This window comes from Chrysemys picta, chromosome 18, assembly GCF_011386835.1.
Source record: "Chrysemys picta bellii isolate R12L10 chromosome 18, ASM1138683v2, whole genome shotgun sequence".
Classification (NCBI taxonomy): Eukaryota; Metazoa; Chordata; order Testudines; family Emydidae; genus Chrysemys; species Chrysemys picta.
In genome coordinates this window covers 1,272,182-1,291,385 of record NC_088808.1, presented here as the reverse complement: position 1 = coordinate 1,291,385, position 19,204 = coordinate 1,272,182, and the positions used below count along the sequence as shown (strand labels likewise).

The window sequence follows — 19,204 nt, the reverse complement described above, 5'->3', positions numbered from 1 at the left end:
CGGGGGTGGGGGGAGGAGGGAAGTACCGGGTGGGGTGGGGGAGGAGGGAAGGACAAGGTCACATTGCACTTCAAAACTTATTGAATGCCAGCTTTCTGTTGCTTGGGCAGTCCTCTGGGGTGGAGTGGTTGGGTGCCCGGAGGGGGTCCCCCAACCCCCTGTTTTTGGGCATCTGGGTGAGGAGGCTATGGAACTTGGGGAGGAGGGCGGTTGGTTACACAGGGGCTGCAGTGGTGGTCTGTGTTCTTGCTGCCTTTCCTGCACCTCAATAATACACCGGAGAATATCAATTTGATCTTCCAATAGCCTCAGCATTGCTTCCTGCCTCCTCTCATCACGCTGATGCCACCTATCATCTTGCTCCCGCCACCTGTCCTCGCGTTCATTTTGTGCTTTCCTTCACGCATTCTGCTGGGCTCTTTCAGTGTGGGAGGACTGCATGAGCTCAGAGAACATTTCATCGCGAGTGCGTTTTTTTCACCTTTTAATCTTCGCTAGCCTCTGGGAAGGAGATGATACGGGGAGCATTGAAACATTTGCAGCTGTGGAAGGAAAAAAAAAGGAAGAGTAGTATTTAAAAAGACATTTTAGAGAACAATGGGTAGACTCTTTCACGGTGAACCAAGCTGTTAACATTACATAGCACGTGTGCTTTCTTTACAAGGTCGCATTTTGCCTCTTATATTGAGGGCTTGCCGGTTTGGTGTGAGAGATCACACACAGAATTTGGCTTGCAGGCAGCAATGGTAAGCCACAGTCTTTTGGCTTCTTTAACCTTCATAACATGTGGGAATGGTTTCAAACAGCAGCACCCTCCTTTCCCATACCAATGGGTTGGCCATTTAAAAGGAGGGGCTGAGGTTTTCGGGTTAACTAACCCCCCCACACACACCCAATTCTCTGGGATGATTGCTTCACCCCTCCCCACACCGCGTAGCTAACAGCGGGGACGATTTCTGTTCAGCCAAAGGCAAACAGCCCAGCAGGAATGTCCATCTCTGAATGTCCCCTTAATAAAATTCCCCTATTTCAACCAGGTGACCATGAATGCGGACCATGAATCCTGAGGATAACACAGAGGGATAAAGAGGATTCCCGCTCCATCCCCATACACGTTAACAGACTTTTCCAGTAGCTGTACGCAAATGCATACCAAGTCTTCAGCGCAAATCAATCATTAAACACTCTTGCTTTCAAACCATGTATTATATTTACAAAGGTACACTCACCAGGTGTCCCTTCTCCACCTTCAAGGTCCGGGAGCCCGCCTTGGGAGGGTTGGGAGGGTATTGGCTCCAGGGCGATAAACAGTTCCTGCCTGTTGGGGAGAACAGTTTCTCCACTTGTTTGCTGTGCTCTATCTTCTTCATCCCCAAAATCTGCATCCCTGTTGCTTGAAAATCCATTGACGGAGTGCACGCACAGGGGTGGGGTAGTTGTAGGAGCACCCCCTCGAATGGCATGCAGCTCATCATAGAAGCAGCATGTCTGGGGCTCTGACCCAAAGCAGCCATTTGCCTCTCTGGTTTTTTGGTAGGTTTGCCTGAGCTCCTTAAGTTTCACGCGGCACTGCTGTGGGTCCCTGTTGTAGCCTCTGTCCTTCATGCCCTTGGAGATTTTTTCAAATATTTGGGCATTTCATCTTTTGGAACGGAGTTCTGATAGCACGGATTCGTCTCCCCAAACAGTGATCAGATCCAGTACCTCCCATTCGGTCCATGCTGGAGTTCTTTTGTGATTCTGGGACTGCATGGTCACCTATGCTGATCAGCTCGCTATGCTGGCCAAACAGGAAATGAAATTCAAAAGTTCCCGGGGCTTTTCCTGTCTACCTGGCCACCTCAGTGCATCTGAGTTGAGAGTGCTGTCCAGGGCGGTCACAATGGAGCACTCTGGGATAGCTCCCGGAGGCCAATACCATCGAATTGTGTCCACACTACCCCAAATTCGACCCAGCAAGGTCAATTTCAGCACTAATCCCCTTGTTGGGGAGGAGTACAGAAATCGATTTTAAGAGCCCTTTAAGTTGACAAAAATGGCTTCGTCATGTGGACAGGTGCGGGGTTAAATCAATCTAACACTGCTAAATTCGACCTAAATTCATAGTGTAGACCAGGGCTAAGACATTTGATCTGCCCATTTGTAGGGGGACCCCTTTGTGTGCACTGCTGCAAATGCCAGGAAACAGTTTCTGAAACTATCTTCTCTTTAATGCTCTTTGCACACATGCCCATTACACATAATGGAACTCTGAATTGCCACTGATTTGCTTTGAAAGAGGAGAAAATTGGATGAGACAAGGTACTTAGCGGGGCTGTCTGCAAAATAAAGTGCTTCACAGAAAACATCATAACAACCTAACAAGTGTCCCCATTATTACAGCTCTAAATAGCTGCATTTTCCATGACATACTGGAACAGAGCAAGGAAGAAAGAACTGCCTTCAGGTTTCCCAAAAGTAGAGGGGCAAGTGAGCTGAGAATTCAGCTGGAAGAAATCAGGTTTATACCTTTGGGGGTGGGGGGGAATTTATCCACATGAAGTTTATACCCTTGCTCAAATGAATCCAAACGCCCAGTGCAGAACAGTCAAGTCTGCAGTTTCCTTGCAAAGTCACTTTCTTTCCATCAAAAAGAAGAACAGGAGTACTTGTGGCACCTTAGAGACTAACAAATTTATTAGAGCATAAGCTTTCGTGGGCTACAGCCCACTTCTTCGGATGCATATAGAATGGAACATATATTGAGGAGATATATATACACACATACAGATATATATATCTCCTCAATATATGTTCCATTCTATATGCATCCGAAGAAGTGGGCTGTAGTCCACGAAGGCTTATGCTCTAATAAATTTGTTAGTCTCTAAGGTGCCACAAGTACTCCTGTTCTTCTTTTTGCGGATACAGACTAACACGGCTGCTACTCTGAAACCTTTCTTTCCATCCAAGCCCATAAACCAGACCATGGTCCTGAACCTCAGCAACAGTTCTGGCCACGCTACCCTGGGCTTTATGTTTATAAGAAAAGCCCACATCAAATGGTTCTGGTCCTAGTAACATCTATTACTATTTGAAGAGGTGGCAGATGTCTGGCATTCATTTTGCAATTGCAACTGCAATTGCAGTCTTGGCATTTGCTCCAGTGCACTGTTACACATACATATATTAAAAAAAAAAAAAAAAAGAAAGAAAGAAGAACAATTTCTCTAACCAAAGGATTAAGAAGGTCCAGAGTCCCCTTCACTTTCCACGTGAAGACAGGGAGCAGAGTTCTCAGGTTTTCAAGGCTGGGTGTGAGACACTGGCCTGTTTCTTGTTGTAGGCTGTTGCCCTACATGAGACACAATAGCAAGAACAACAGAACAGGAATAAGGTAGGCACATTTCTGCAACCTCATGTGTAATACTCTCCAGCACTTCAGTATCTCTGAGGTTGATAGTCTACAGGACTAAGAAATGAGATTCATAGATTTTAAAGCCAAGGGGGACTATTACAATCATATAGTCTGATCTCCTGTAGATCACAGGCCACCAACGCCACCCAGCACTTGCTCACTAGCCCCAACAACCAAAATTAAACCAAAGTATCACAGCCCACAGGAAACTAGACTATTCTGTGCCACAGGCAGAGAACAGGAAGGACCCAGGTGAACCAATGGCAGGGTGTAATGGGACAACGACTCACCGGTGCAGCGCCTCCTGCTGGTCATCCTGGGAATTAGCATGCCAGCCTCCGGAGCACCCTCTACAGGTGTCTCGCCTTGCTGCTGGTCCCCGGTGTCTCTTCCAGACCCCAGTGCCCCTTCTGCTGGGGTTCTGCCCCCTGCAGTACCCGGCAGTCTCACTGGGTCTCCCCTTCCCGGGGAGCTCCCAACCCCCTATCCCCACCTCACCTCAGTCTTGGGCTACTGCCAGTCCCCATCTAGCCCCCGCTCACTGGGGTGGACTGCAGTATAATTGCCACTCATCATTGGCAAGGAGAGTTTGGGCCTGCTGCTTCTGCCTACCCTTGAGCTGCCCCTCTGCAACTCCAGTATCCTTCTTGGCCTTTAACAAGGCCTGCAGCCTGGGGGTTTTCCAGGCCAGAGCTTCCCAGCTCCTCTGGCCTTTCCCCAGCCCTGCTCCACTTTAGGTACCCTGCCCAGCTGTGGCTGCTTCCCCAATCAGCCCAGGCTTACTGGTTCCCCACCACAGCCCTCTCGCAGGGCTGTTTTAAGCCCTTAAGGGCAGAAGCGGGGTTACTGCCCCGCTACACAGGGAAATGGTTAAATGAGATAATCCTGGCAAGTGACCTGGACCCACATGCTGCAGAAGAAGAGGAAGAGATGAGATCTAGGGAGAGATGGGATCCATCTGACGATGAGAGGGAAGAGCATCTTCGCCAGCAGGCTGGCTAACCTAGTGAGGAGGGCTTTAAATTAGGTTCACTGGGGGGATGGAGACCAAAGCCCTGAGGTAAGTGGGGAAGTGGGATACTGGAAGGAAACACAAGGAGGAGGGTACAACAGGGGAGACTTCCTGATTCATACTGAGAAAATAGGGCAATCGGCTAGTTATCTTAGGTGCCTGTACACAAACACAAGAAGCCTGGGAAACAAGCAGGAAGAATTAGAGGTCCTGGCACAGTCAAGGAACTATGATGTGATTGGAATAATAGAGACGTGGTGGGGTAACTCACATGACTGGAGTACTGTCATGGATGGGTATAAACTGTTCAGGAAGGACAAGCGGGGGAGAAAAGATGGATGAGTTGCATTGTGTAAGAGAGCAGTATGATTGGTCAGCACTCCAGTATGAATCTGGAGACAAGCCCGTTGAAAGTCTTTGGGTTAAGTTTAGAGGCCAGAGCAACAAGGGTGTTATCTGCTATAGACCACCAGACCAAGAGGAAAAGGTAGATGAGTCTTTCTTCGGACAACTAACAGAAGTTTCCAGATCACAGGCCCTGGTTCTCATGGGGGACTTCTATCACCCTGACCTCTGTACATCAATGCACAGACAATCCAGGAAGCTTTTTGGAGAGTGTTGGAGACAACTTCCTGATGCAAGTGGTGGAGCCGTGCTCTTGACCTGCTGCTCACAAACAGGGAAGAATTGGTAGGGGAAGTAGAAGTGGGTGGCAACCTGGGCAGCAGTGACCATGAGATGGTCAAGTTCAGGATCCTGACAAAAGGAAGAAAGGAGAGCAGCAGAATACAGACCCTGGACTTCAGAAAAGCAGACTTTGACTCCCTCAGGGACCTGGGAGGCTAATATGAGGGGGGAAAGAAGTTCAGGAGAGCTAGCTGTATTTTAAAGAAGCCTTATTGAGGGTGCAGGAACAAACCATCCCAATGTGCAGAAAGAATAGCAAATATGGCAGGCGACCAGCTTGGCTTAACAGTGAAATCTTCAGTGAGCTTAAACACAAAAAGGAAGCTTACAAGAAGTGGAAACTTGGACAGATGACTAGGGAGGAGTATAAAAATATTGCTCAAGCATACAGGGGTGTAATCAGGAAGACCAAAGCAGAACTGGAATTGTTGCTAGCAAGGGATGTGAAGGGTAACAAGAAGGGTTTCTACTCAGGAAAAGTGTGGGACCCTTACTGAATGGGGGAGGCAACCGAGTGACAGATGATGTGGAAAAAGCTGATGTACTCAATGATTTTTTTGCCTTGGTCATCACAGATAAGGTCAGCTCCCAGCCTGCTATACTGGGAAGCACAGTATGGTGAGGAGGTGAGAGCAGCCTTCAGTGGTGAAAGAACAGGTTAAGGACTATTTAGAAAAGCTGGACATGCACAAGTCCATGAGGCCAGATCTAATGCATCCGAGGGTGCTGAGGGAGTTTGCTGATGTGATTGCACAGCCGTTGACCATTACCTTTGAAAACTTGTGGCAATCGGGGGAGATCCCAGATTATTGGAAAAAGGCAAATATAGTGCCCATTAGGACTGTCAATTAAGCGCAGTAAACTTACGCAATTAACTAAAAAAAACATGATTAAAATATTAATAGCGATTACTTGGTTTTAATTGCACTGTTAAATAATAGAATTCTAATTGAAATGTATTAAATATTTTTGGATGTTTTCTACATTTTCAAATATATTGACTTCAATTACAATACAGAATACAAAGTGTACAGTGCTCACTTTATATTATTATTATTATTTATTACAAATATTTGCACTGTAGAAATGATAGACAAAAGAAATAGTATTTTTCAATTCACCTCATACAAGTACTGTAGTGCAATCTCTTTATCGTGAAAGTGCAGCTTACAAAATGTGAATGGCTAGCCAACTACCGAAGCAGTTTCTCCTCCCTTGGTGTTCACACTTCAACTGCTAGCAGAGCACCTCACCCTCCTTGATTGAACTAACCTCGTTATTTCCATACTGATTTATACCTGCCTCTGGAAATTTCCATTACTTGCGTCTGATGAAGTGGGCATTCACCCACGAAAGCTTATGCTCCAATACTTCTGTTAGTCTTAAAGGTGCCACAGGACCCTCTGTTGCAACTTACAAAATGTAGATTTTGTTTGTTTCATAACTGCACTCAAAAACAAAACTGTAAAACTTTAGAACTGACAAGTCCACACAGTCCTACTTCTTGTTCAGCTATCCGCTAGATGACCTCCTGAGGTCTCTTCCAACCCTAATCTTCTATGATTCTATTAACTCCCCCTACCCACCCGACACACACATGCACAGCCCATAATACCTCACCCAGTAAATCCTGCACCAAACCCATAACTTCTGTTTGAGCTAGAACAGATCTATTAGAAAGATATTCAATTCTGATTTAAAGATTTCAAGTGATGGAGACTCCACCACATTTCTTGGTAAATTGTTCCAGTGGTTAATTGCCCTCACTTAAAAATCAGGGCCTTATTTCTAGACTGAATTTGTCTAGCTTCAGCCTCCAGCCATTGGGTCGCATTGTGCCTTTTTCTATTAGAGCAGGGGTGAGCAAACTATGGCCCAGGGGACACATCCAGCCCTTTGAATGTTTTAATCCAGCCCTCAAGCTCCCGCCAGGGAGCGGGGTCCAGGGCTTGCCCCAATCTGTGCAGCTCCCAGAAGCAGCAGCATGTCCCCCCTCCGCACGCTGCTCCCACCCCAAGTGCCGCCCCCGCAGCTCCCATTGGCCAGGAACTGTGGCCAATGGGAGCTGCAGGGGCGGCGCCCATGGACAGGGCAGCGTGCAGAGCAGCCTGGCCACACCTCCACATAGGAGCCGGGGGGGATATGACGTTGCTTGAGGTAAGCACCGCCCAGAGCCTGCACCCCTGCCCTAGCCCTAATCCCCTCCTGCCCTCTGAGCCCCTCAGTCCCAGCCCAGAGTACCCTCTTGCACCTCCAACCCCTCATCCCCAGCCCCACCCCAGAGCCCACACCCCCAGATGGAGCCCTTATCCTCCTTGTCCCCCAACCCCCCGCCCCAGTCCGGAGCCCACTCCCACACCCTGAATGCCTCATTTCTGGCCCCACCCCAGAGCCCTCACCCCCACCCCCAATTTCGTGAGCATTCATGGCCCACTGTACAATTTCCATACCCAGATGTGGCCCTTGGGCCAAAAAGTTTGCCCACTCCGTACTAGAGTAATGAGCCATCTACTGTCAGAAATCTCTTCCCGGTGTAGATACTTGTAAACTGTGATCAAGTCACCTCTCTAGGGCTGGCCTTAGGGGTGGGCGCCGTGGTCAAGAGTCAAGGAGCAGGATGGGCCTTGTGTGAGGCTGTAAAGGGAGCTCGGGACAATGGGGGGGGGGAGAGGCAGTGTTTAATTTGTGCTGGGGCTTGACGGTTCATAGCCCTGGCACATCTGGGTTCCCAGCCAGCAGCTTCCACTCTTCGGCCACACAGCTCTGAAGGCAGCGCCACTGCCCGCAGCAGTGCAGAAGTAAGGGCGTCAATACCATACCATGCCCCCCTTTGAAGGCAGCGCTGCTGCCAGCAGCAATGCAGCCTTCAGCACAGGTGCCCGGTCAGCAGTCACCAGTGCTTAATTTTGCTGGGGCTTGGGCACCTCTTTCATTGTGAATTAAGCACTGGGGGGAAGCAACAGGGCCCAGGGGCGATGGGGGGGAGGCAGCGGGGGCCAGGGATGCCAAAATATGAGATTGTCCATGGTGCCATTTTCCCTAAGGCTGGCCCTGAGTGTGGCCACCAGAACTGGGCACAGTACCTAGTAATGGTCTCACTGATGCCAGATACAGAGGTAATAATATCATCATACCTGCATTGGTATCAGTACAGTGATTCCGCAAGGTTGTGGTGAGATGGAGGTAAATATGGGCCATAAACTAGGGACATTGTTTGTAAACAGGTGAATAGCCAGGGAAGAGACTCAGCAGGATAATTAGTTAGAAAAGGTGGAATAATTTTGTCAACAGAAGCAACTGGTGACTTTACCCTCATGAAAAATGAATGTTTTTCCTTCCAGTCTATTTTTGCGCTACACTGAATTTCATTAATACAGCTCTAAAAGCAGCATCAGGCAGACAGCCCTCTCAACATCCTTTTGTAGTCCTCCCAAAGGACATTGCTTGGCTTTCTTGTGTCTTCTTTGAAGTGTGTTTTACTTTGAAGGTCTCAGCGTTTCTGCAAACATACCCACCAGCTACAAGCCAAAAGAAGGATCTCTCAACAGCCCCACTGCTAATGAGCTTCCAACAGGGGATGCATATACACTAGGGGCCCCACTATGCAAGGGCAATTTTGTAAACATTTCCCGTCATCGCTTACACAGATTTGGGTATGATCAATACAGTGCTTACAACACCAGCAGCACCAGCTAGGGCCCTGTTTACACTAGGTCTCCCAACCTTGCTAATACCAGTAGAAATGAAATGGAGTTAGCAAAAGTGGGGAACATTTTGAAAAGCTGCCCTAGTGTAGATAAGTCCATTTCACAATTAAGCACAGCAGCTAAGCATTGTCTAGCACCATTTATTCCTGAAGTTATTCTTTATGGAAACATTAACCAGCCTGGTTTGTGTAAACTGGTACCGTGCAGCAGGGCCAGCTCTAGCTTTTTGCCACCCCAAGCATGGGTGGAAGGAGCAGTGTGGATGGGGAGGCACTGCTTGGGTGAGTGGAGTAAAAACACACCAGAACCTTAAGGTATCTTCCCTTCCCAGCTCTCTACTTTTCCAAGCGCTGCCTCCCGCCTAGACTGCTATTTTAAGCAGTGTAGTGTCCCACTGGTGGAGTCTTTTCCCACCACAGGGAAAGGCTCCAGCAGCAGGAAAAACGTTTGGCAGTGAGGAGGCGGCAGGGAAAGGTCATGGCAGCAGGGAAGAGCTGCGGGGGAGGGGGAGGCGGCAGGGAAGAGCTGCGGGGGAGGGGGAGGCGGCAGGGAAGAGCTGCGGGGGAGGGGGAGGCAGCAAGGAAGAGCTGCAGGGGAAGGGGAGGCGGCAGGGAGAGCTGCGGGGGAGGGGGAGGCAGCAGGGAAGAGCTGCGGGGGAGGGGGAGGCGGCAGGGAGAGCTGCAGGGGAAGGGGAGGCGGCAGGGAGAGCTGCAGGGGAGGGGGAGGTGGCAAGGAAGAGCTATGGTGGAGGGGGAGGCGGAAGGGAGAGCTGTGGTGGAGGGGGAGGCGGCAGGGAAGAGCTGCAGGGGAAGGGGAGGAGGCAGGGAAGAGCTGCAGGGGAGGGGGAGGCGGCAGGGAGAGCTGCGGGGGAGGGGGAGGCGGCAGGGAAGAGTGTGGGGGAGGGGGAGGCGGCAGGGAAGAGTGTGGGGGAGGGGGAGGTGGCAAGGAAGAGCTGCGGGGGAGGGGGAGGAGTCAGGGAAGAGCTGCGGGGGAAGGGGAGGAGGCAGGGAAGAGCTGCGGGGGAGGGGGAGGTGGCAAGGAAGAGCTGCGGGGGAAGGGGAGGAGGCAGGGAAGAGCTGCGGGGGAGGGGAGGCAACAGGGAAGTGTTGTGGGAGAGGAGGAGGTGGCAGGGAAGAGCTGCGGGGGAGGGGGAGGCGGCAGGGAGAGCTGCGGAGGAGGGGGGGCGGCAGGGAAGAGCTGCAGGGGAGGGGAGGCGGCAGGGAGAGCTGCGGGGGAGGGGGAGGCGGCAGGGAAGAGCTGCGGCGGAGGGGGAGGCGGCAGGGAAGAGCTGCAGGGGAGGGGGAGGCGGCAGGGAGAGCTGCGGGGGAGGGGGAGGCGGCAGGGAAGAGCTGCGGGGGAGGGGGAGGCGGCAGGGAGAGCTGCGGGGGAGGGGGAGGCGGCAGGGAAGAGCTGCGGGGGAAGGGGAGGCGGCAGGGAGAGCTGCAGGGGAAGGGGAGGCGGCAGGGAAGAGCTGCGGGGGAGGGGGGAGGCGGCAGGGACAGCTGCGGGGGAGGGGGAGGCGGCAGGGAAGAGCTGCGGGGGAGGGGGAGGCGGCAGGGAAGAGCTGCGGGGGAGGGGGAGGCGGCAGGGAGAGCTGCGGGGGAGGGGGAGGAGGCAGGGAAGAGCTGCGGGGGAGGGGGAGGAGGCAGGGAAGAGCTGCAGGGGAAGGGGAGGCGGCAGGGAAGAGCTGCGGGGGAGGGGAGGCAGCAGGGAAGAGTTGTGAGAGAGGAGGAGGCTGCAGGGAAAGGCTCCAGCAGCTCCCTGTTCCCAGAACCTTTCCACGCTGCTTCCCCCGCAGCCAGAGCCTTTCACTGCCACTTGTAGCTACGCACCAGAGTGTGGACGTGGCTTGCTCTTCACTGAAGCATGTAGCTACATGACTATGCCAGTGTAGACAAGGCGTAAATCACAAACCCAGGCACAGCGCCTGGGAGCAGGCAGCAGTGTAGTGTGATAGCAGGTGCACACCTGGCAGAAGAGTCTGCAATTAAGATTGGCCCACACTTTTCATTTTAAACCTTGTTTTCAGTTGCTCAGAACTTTGCCATATTTTAACTGATTGGGCTGAATTTTCTCAGTTACGGTAGATTTGTGGGCCCCAGTTATTACACCTGGATAAACAGGCTCAGAGGGGGAGGAAGCCATGGGTGGGGGGTGTGGATAGGAGCCAGGGCCTGGGGATCTATAGGAGCAGACAGGGAGGGAGGCAGGAGCCACGGGGTGGAGTGGTTGAGTAGGAGCAGTGGGGGGAGGGGGGGGTAGCAGGATTCTTGGGGTGGGGAGCTGGTTAGGAGTGTAGGAGGAAAGGACCAGGAGCCAAGGTGTGGTGGGGAGGGCGCACAGAGTAGAGATGGAAAAGGGGAGGAGCTGGGGTCGGGGGTGGGGAGTGGAGAGCAGCAGATGGGGAGGGTGGCAGGAGCCAGGGAGTGGAGGTGGATAGAAGGCATTCTCAGGCTCACCATCACTGACTTCACTAGGAATTTTTCCTAAATACAAATTAAGGATCTCAGGAGCTCAGAAACCTGTCATCCCAATATACCCGTTGTACCCTTTGAAAGCTGAAGGGAGATAGCATCGTTTGCTGCACCTTCTTATAGCACTGCCCACGCAGAATACTGCTGCAAACTCAGCATCTCTTGACATGTATGAATACATTTGCAAAAGCATTTGACTACACTGCATTCAGACATAAAGATGCAGTTTTCAGTTTCCTAGCATGCCAAACTTGCACTAGCAAATGGAGCCTCAGGAGACTGCAAATGGTCCGCAAGGCCAGAGTCACTGTCTCGGCACAAGGACCTGCATGTGTTATGTGGGCCATTCTGCTGTATAGTTTTTGAAAGCATATGCCTAAATGTCAGCTTGTGTTGCAAGGATAATAACTGTGTGTGTGACTTTTTATTTAACTGCAAATTAGGAGCCTGGATTGAAATGCTTCATTTCAGGGTTAGTGGAGGCTGCACTGAGACTGAAAAGCTGGGGGATACACGCAAAGGGAGGCTTTGGTTATTTTTTTAAAATCCTACTGTTGTTTGTTTTCCAGAATAAAAGAAGTGATACATAAAATAAAAGGACTGGGGCAGTCCGATGTGCACTGGCTATAGCAGAGGAAGACTTAACTATCACGCTTCCTTAGTGATGCATTCACTGACCTGAAAGAGGCTGCATTAAATAAAAGAAATCAACCAAACAAAGACAATACCAACCTGCAGGGGCCTGGGTTCTAATATAAAGAAGGCTTATGGTGCATCTCTCCCATCCGTCTGTCCTTTGCATTTTGTCTCTTAAGAACCTGACTCTACACCTCACGTGACTAGGCCCAGAGCTTCAAAGGGTATTTAGGCCCTTAACTACCACCTGAATACCTTTTGGGACCTGGGCCATAGTCCTACTAATTTCAATGGGACTACTCACCTGGCTAAGAACCACTCACCAAGCATGGGTGTGTAGAACTGGAGCCTTGCACTACAAGATCCCTGGGACAGGGGCTACATGTGTCCAAAGCACGCAGTACAGTCTTGGGAGCTATATTAATTAATTAATTACTAGTAACTGGCCAAACCCTAATTATTTTGCTCCATCCAACTCCATTCACCTTAATGTAGGGTAAAAACCACACTGCCACACATACACCAGGGCTAGTGTATCAGGACAAGATTCTCCACTAGTGTAAACTGATATCAGAGCAACGAGGATTTACTCCAGCTGAGAATCTGGCCAGGCTCTCCAAACAAGTAGAAGTCATAGTTCTACCCAGCGGGTATCTGCATCCCCGGAGCTCACACCCAGCCCCCATCTCTGTGCTGCTTCTTGGGATGTCCATGAATGACTTTACAGCCACACAGCCATAAATAATAATATTCACACAAAGCACTAATATAAACAGATACAAAGCACTTTGCAAACCTGACCTAATGGACGTGTATTTGTACACATGTGCACATCCAACCAGAGGGAAAGCAGTAAATACTCTAAGTCAAACAGGAGTTATTTCAGGGATGTTCTCTGGCTTGTGTGCTACAGGAGATCAGATTAGACAATGAAAGTGGTCTCTTCTGGCCTTGCAATCTATGAAAGCAGCACCAGCACCTCCCTACATCTCCCAGCAGGTGAAACATCCAAAGTCACTAATGACAGACACATGGGCTTGTCCTCACTAGAAAATTAGGGTGTGTATTAATTGGTTCACCACTTCATCAATGGAAAGTGGATATACACCAACCTTTGCAAACCTGAGCAGATTTGCCCCACACTTCATACAAACTCACTGGTAAAGATAAATAGTAAAACAAACGTACTGACTACAGAAGACAGGTTTTAAGTGATAGGCCAAAAGTCAGAGTTAATTACCAAAAGAAAAGAAAATATAACCACACAGTCTAAACTCTCAACCCTATTAGACCAGGCAACATCTAGATTAAGCAGTTTTTCTCACCACACTGGATACTGCAGTCCCTAGTATACGGATATCACCCTTGAAATCTGGGTCAGTCCCCTCAGTTGGAGCAGCATAGTGGGTGAAGGAGAAAGGCCCAGCACGTGGCCACTATATCTATTTTATACCCCCAGTCCTATGTGCTTAGGGAGCACAAGTCCAGGCATGTCTGGGGCATTGCTGAGTCTCCAGGCAAGATTGAGCAATTCCTCTGACGTGGCCTCATGCAGGTGAGTCACTGAATTGTAGCTCCCTTGCTGGACAATGGCTTTTGATGGTTGTTTGACACCCTGCCCGGGTGTTGCTTACTTTCCTTGCTGTTGCCAATGGGGAGCTAATATCTGGCTGATTCCCCAACTTACAGCATGTGGTAGTGACAACCATACAACACAATTCTCATAACTTCATATGCATTAATGATATACATATATGGACAGAGAAATGACTTTCAGGAGATCATAATCTTTCCCCTGATACCTTACAAGGCATGTTTTATATGTAAGATCACGATTATATAAAAAATGAGGAATATGGGGTTACAAGATTCATAGATTCATAGATTCTAGGACTGGAAGGGACCTTGAGAGGTCATCGAGTCCAGTCCCCTGCTCTCATGGCAGGACCAAATACTGTCTAGACCATCCCTGATAGACATTTATCTAACCTACTCTTAAATATCTCCAGAGATGGAGATTCCACAACCTCCCTAGGCAGTTTATTCCAGTGTTTAACCACCCTGACAGTTAGGAACTTTTTCCTAATGTCCAACCTAAACCTCCCTTGCTGTAGTTTAAGCCCATTGCTTCTTGTTCTATCCTTAGAGGCTAAGGTGAACAAGTTTTCTCCCTCCTCCTTATGACACCCTTTTAGATACCTGAAAATTGCTATCATGTCCCCTCTCAGTCTTCTCTTTTCCAAACTAAACAAACCCAATTCTTTCAGCCTTCCTTCATAGGTCATGTTCTCAAGACCTTTAATCATTCTTGTTGCTCTTCTCTGGACCCTCTGCAATTTCTCCAAATCTTTCTTGAAACGCAGTGCCCAGAACTGGACACAATACTCCAGTTGAGGCCTAACCAGCGCAGAGTAGAGCAGAAGAATGACTTCTCATGTCTTGCTCACAACACACCTGTTAATACATCCCAGAATCACGTTTGCTTTTTTTGCAACAGCATCACACTGTTGACTCATATTTAGCTTGTGGTCCACTATAACCCCTAGATCCCTTTCTGCTGTACTCCTTCCTAGACAGTCACTTCCCATTCTCTATGTGTGAAACTGATTTTTTTCTTCCTAAGTGGAGCACTTTGCATTTGTCTTTGTTAAACTTCATCCTGTTTACCTCAGACCATTTCTCCAATTTGTTCAGATCATTTTGAATTATGACCCTGTCCTCCAAAGCAGTTGCAATCCCTCCCAGTTTGGTATCATCTGCAAACTTAATAAGCATACTTTCTATTCCAATATCTAAGTTGTTAATGAAGATATTGAACAGAGCCGGTCCCAAAACAGACCCCTGCGGAACCCCACTTGTTATGCCTTTACAGCAGGATTGGGAACCATTAATGACAACTCTCTGAGTACGGTTATCCAGCCAGTTATGCACCCATCTTATAGTAGCCCCATCTAAATTGTATTTGCCTAGTTTATCGATAAGAATATCATGTGAGACCGTATCAAATGGCTTACTAAAGTCTAGGTATACCACATCCACAGCTTCTCCCTTATCCACAAGACTCATTATCCTATCAAAGAAAGCTATCAGATTGGTTTGACACGATTTGTTCTTTACAAATCCATGCTGGCTATTCCCTATCACCTTACCACCTTCCAAGTGTTTGCAGATGATTTCCTTAATTACTTGCTCCATTATCTTCCCTGGCACAGAAGTTAAACTAACTGGTCTGTAGTTTCCTGGGTTGTTTTTATTTCCCTTTTTATAGATGGGCACTATATTTGCCCTTTTCCAGTCTTCTAGAATCACTCCCGTCTCCCATGCTTTTCCAAATATAATAGCTAGAGGCTCAGATACCTCCTCTATTAGCTCCTTGAGTATTCTAGGATGCATTTCATCAGGCCCTGGTGACTTGCAGGCATCTAACTTTTCTAAGTGATTTTTAACTTGTTCTTTTTTTATTTTATCTGCTAAACCTACCCCCTTCCCATTAGCATTCACTATGTTAGGCATTCCTTCAGACTTCTCGGTGAAGACCGAAACAAGGAAGTCATTAAGCATCTCTGCCATTTCCAAGTTTCCTGTTACTGTTCCTCCCTCTTCACTGAGCAGTGGGCCTACCCTGTCTTTGGTCTTTCTCTTGCTTCTAATGTATTGATAAAAAGTTTTCTTGTTTCCCTTTATTCCTGTAGCTAGTTTGAGCTCATTTTGTGCCTTTGCCTTTCTAATCTTGCCCCTGCATTCCTGTGTTGTTTGCCTATATTCATCCTTTGTAATCTGTCCTAGTTTCCATTTTTTATATGACTCCTTTTTATTTTTTAGATCATGCAAGATCTCATGGTTAAGCCAAGGTGGTCTTTTGCCACATCTTCTGTCTTTCCTAACCAGCAGAATAGCTTGCTTTTGGGCCCTTAATAATGTCCCTTTGAAAAACTGCCAACTCTCCTCAGTTGTTTTTCCCCTCGGTCTTGATTCCCATGGGACCTTACCTATCAGCTCTCTGAGCTTACCAAAATCTGCCTTCCTGAAATCCATTGTCTCTATTTTGCTGTACTCCCTTCTATCCTTCCTTAGAATTGCAAACTGTATGATTTCATGATCACTTTCACCCAAGCTGCCTTCTACTTTCAAATTCTCAATGAGTTCCTCCTTATTTGTTAAAATCAAGTCTAGAACAGCTTCCCCCAGTAGCTTTTTCAACCTTCTGAAATAAAAAGTTGTCTGCAATGCAGTCCAAGAATTTGTTGGATAGTCTGTGCCCCGCTGTGTTATTTTCCCAACATATATTTGGATAGTTGAAGTCCCCCATCACCACCAAATCTTGGGCTTTGGATGATTTTGTTAGTTGTTTAAAAAAAGCCTCATCCACCTCTTCCACCTGGTTAGGTGGCCTGTAGTAGACTCCTAGCATGACATCACCCTTATTTTTTACCCCATTTAGCCAAACCCAGAGAGTCTCAACACTTCCGTCTCCTATGTCCGTCTCCGCCTCAGTCCAAGTGTGTACATTTTTAATATATAAGGCAACACCTCCTCCCTTTTCCCCCTGTCTATCCTTCCTGAGCAAGCTGTACCCAGCCACGCCAACATTCCAATCATGTGTATTATCCCACCAAGTTTCAGTGATGCCAACAATGTCATAGTTGTATTTATTTATTAGCACTTCCAGTTCTTCCTGCTTATTACCCATACTTCTCGCATTTGTATATAGGCATCTAAGATACTGGTTTGATCTTGCCTCCCAGTTTTTCCCTGACCCTCCTTTCTCTCTGCCATTATAGCCCACGCTCCCTCGTTTCCGACCCATCTCCCAAGTCTCCAGATCACTGACCTGTGGGCTTTGCTCACCTGTCCCCGTCGAACCTAGTTTAAAGCCCTCCTCACTAGGTTAGCCAGTCTGTGTCCAAATAGGGTCTTTCCCCTCCTCGAAAGGTGAACGCCATATTTGCCTAGCAGTCCTTCCTCAAATAGCATCCCATGGTCGAGGAAGCCAAAGCCCTCCTGGTGACACCATCTTCGCAGCCAGGCATTCACCTCCATGATGCATCTGTCTCTGCCCGGGCCCCTACCTTTGACAGGAAGAATCAAAGAGAATAGCACCTGCGCTCCAAACTCCTTCACCCGTACTCCCAGAGCCCTGTAGTCACTCTTGATCCGCTCAGTGTCACACCTCGCAGTATCATTTGTGCCCACATGGATGAGTAGCATGGGGTAGTACTCAGAGGGCTGGATAATCCTCGACAATGCCTCCGTAACATTTCGGATACGGGCTCCCAGCAGGCAGCATACCTCCTGAGATGAAATGTCAGGACGACAGATGGACACCTCCGTCCCCCTCAGCAGAGAGTCTCCGACCACCATTACCCTACATTTCCTATTCGCAGTGGTGGCAGCAGACCTCCCAGCCTTAGGGGTACGAGGCTTCTCCTCCTCTACTGTAGGGTGTGATTCCTTCTCTCCTGTATCAAGAAGAGCATAACGGTTACCTATTACCACGTCGGGAGGGTTTGGAGCAGGGGTGGAGCACTGCCTGCTGCCAGAAGTAACCAGCTGCCAGTGTCCACCCTGAGCCATCTCCTCCTCCACCAGTGGTGTATCAGCAGTCCTGTGTACTTGGGACAGCTACCTCAGCGGTCTCCACATGGACACTGTCCAGGAATTGCTTGTGGATTCGGATGCTCCTCAACCTAGCCACCTCCTCCTGTAGCTCTCCCACCTGCTGCCTGAGAGATTCCACCAGCAGGCATCTTTCACATTGGATGGTCCCCCCAGCCTGGATATCAGTAAATGGAAATTGCAAGATGCTCCCCCAAGGTATAGAATGTCACAGTCACAGATTCACAGGGGCTCAGCCTTTAACCATTCTCCTGGGAATATCCCTTTAGTGTGTTGTATCCAGGGATCCACACATTGGTCCACAGGGCAGGCCAGTGGCCTCCACAGCTCCAAAATTGGGCCTTTGGACTCCAATCCCTGTTTCTCTCCATGGCTCCCTGCAGCAAGTCCAGCCAGACTCTTTCAAGAGACTCTTTTCACTCCTTTGGGGCACAGTGCTCTCGGCACCAGGCAGCCTTTTCAGAGCAAGGCAACAATGTATTAGTCACCTGGAGTACAGAAGCTGAATGTCTTTGGGTTGGCATGAGGGGGCAGGCTTAGGATAGGCCTCCTATTGGAAGAAGCTGTGGCTTCGCCATTCCCTGCTTCCATAAGCCCTAACCTCATTCTCTCTGCCCCCTTTATCAGTCCCAAGTGAGAGCTGCTGTCTCTCTGTGAGCCCGGTTCTTGACACACATTCATGACATCTGTGTTCCCATTGTCCTTTTGCTGCAAACCCATGCTGGGCTCCCATGTGCAGCTACCTGAGCTTCCCATTGTTAAGTGTCAATTGTTGGGTCCTTGGAGAACATAACATAAGAACATAAGAACGGCCGTACCGGGTCAGACCAAAGGTCCATCTAGCCCAGTATCCTGTCGGCCGACAGTGGCCAACGCCAGGTGCCCCAGAGGGAGTGAACCTAACAGGCAATGATCAAGTGATCTCTCTCCTGCCATCCATCTCCATCCTCTGTCAGACAGAGGCTAGGGACACCATTCCTTACCCGATGGAGTCCCATTGTCTTTTCTGGATCCTACACTGAGATGTGTGTTGTTCTAGCCAGCCCTTGATGGCTCATTCATATCACCCCAGACAGCTACAGGACATAAACTCCTTGTGTCACCTGGTCTGCCCTAGAAGAAGCATTTTAACCCCTCTGCACCCACAGGGTAGCAATACCAAGCCAAATGGGTCAACTTCCATGCACATAGATGCCTAGACTCATAGACTTTAAGTTCAGAAGGGACCATCATGATCATCTAGTCTGACCCGTGCTCATTGCAGGTCACAGAACCTACATCAGTCATAAAACTACTACAGAAAATCCCCACTTCCATCACAGTAACAGCTATGGCACCAGTTGAGTCTACCTACAGCCAACTGTCACAATGTTAATCACAACAGTCCCTGTCCACACTGACAGCTAAGTCATATTAACACCATGTTAACACAGCTCCTCAGGAGCATGAGCTAACTCTGGCTTTCTCTTGTGAAGACATGCCCATGGAAGTAATGAAAGGGCTTCATGTGAGGAAGGTCAGCTCTGGAGGTGCAGTAGGGGCTTGGGCTGATTTCCTTCTGCCCTTTTACCCAATATAGTGGTAGTTCCCTCACGATGATTCTGCACTCTGCCAGCCTGCCTGTCTGCCGGGGAGGTGAGTGTGGGCCTGTGAGCTCTCACACAACAACAGACAC

The 19,204-nt window shown here is 49.1% G+C and overlaps 1 long non-coding RNA gene across 1 annotated transcript; it reads right to left on the bottom strand.

Annotated features, from left to right (window-relative positions):
* Positions 1 to 30: 30 nt before the first annotated feature.
* LOC135976455 (uncharacterized) lies at positions 31 to 9,324 on the bottom strand. The gene is made up of 3 exons (XR_010593566.1): positions 2,936 to 9,324; positions 1,230 to 2,615; positions 31 to 542 (listed from the first exon to the last, which is right to left on the bottom strand). It is a non-coding gene; the product is annotated as an uncharacterized LOC135976455 (long non-coding RNA).
* Between the last annotated feature and the right edge of the window lie 9,880 nt (positions 9,325 to 19,204).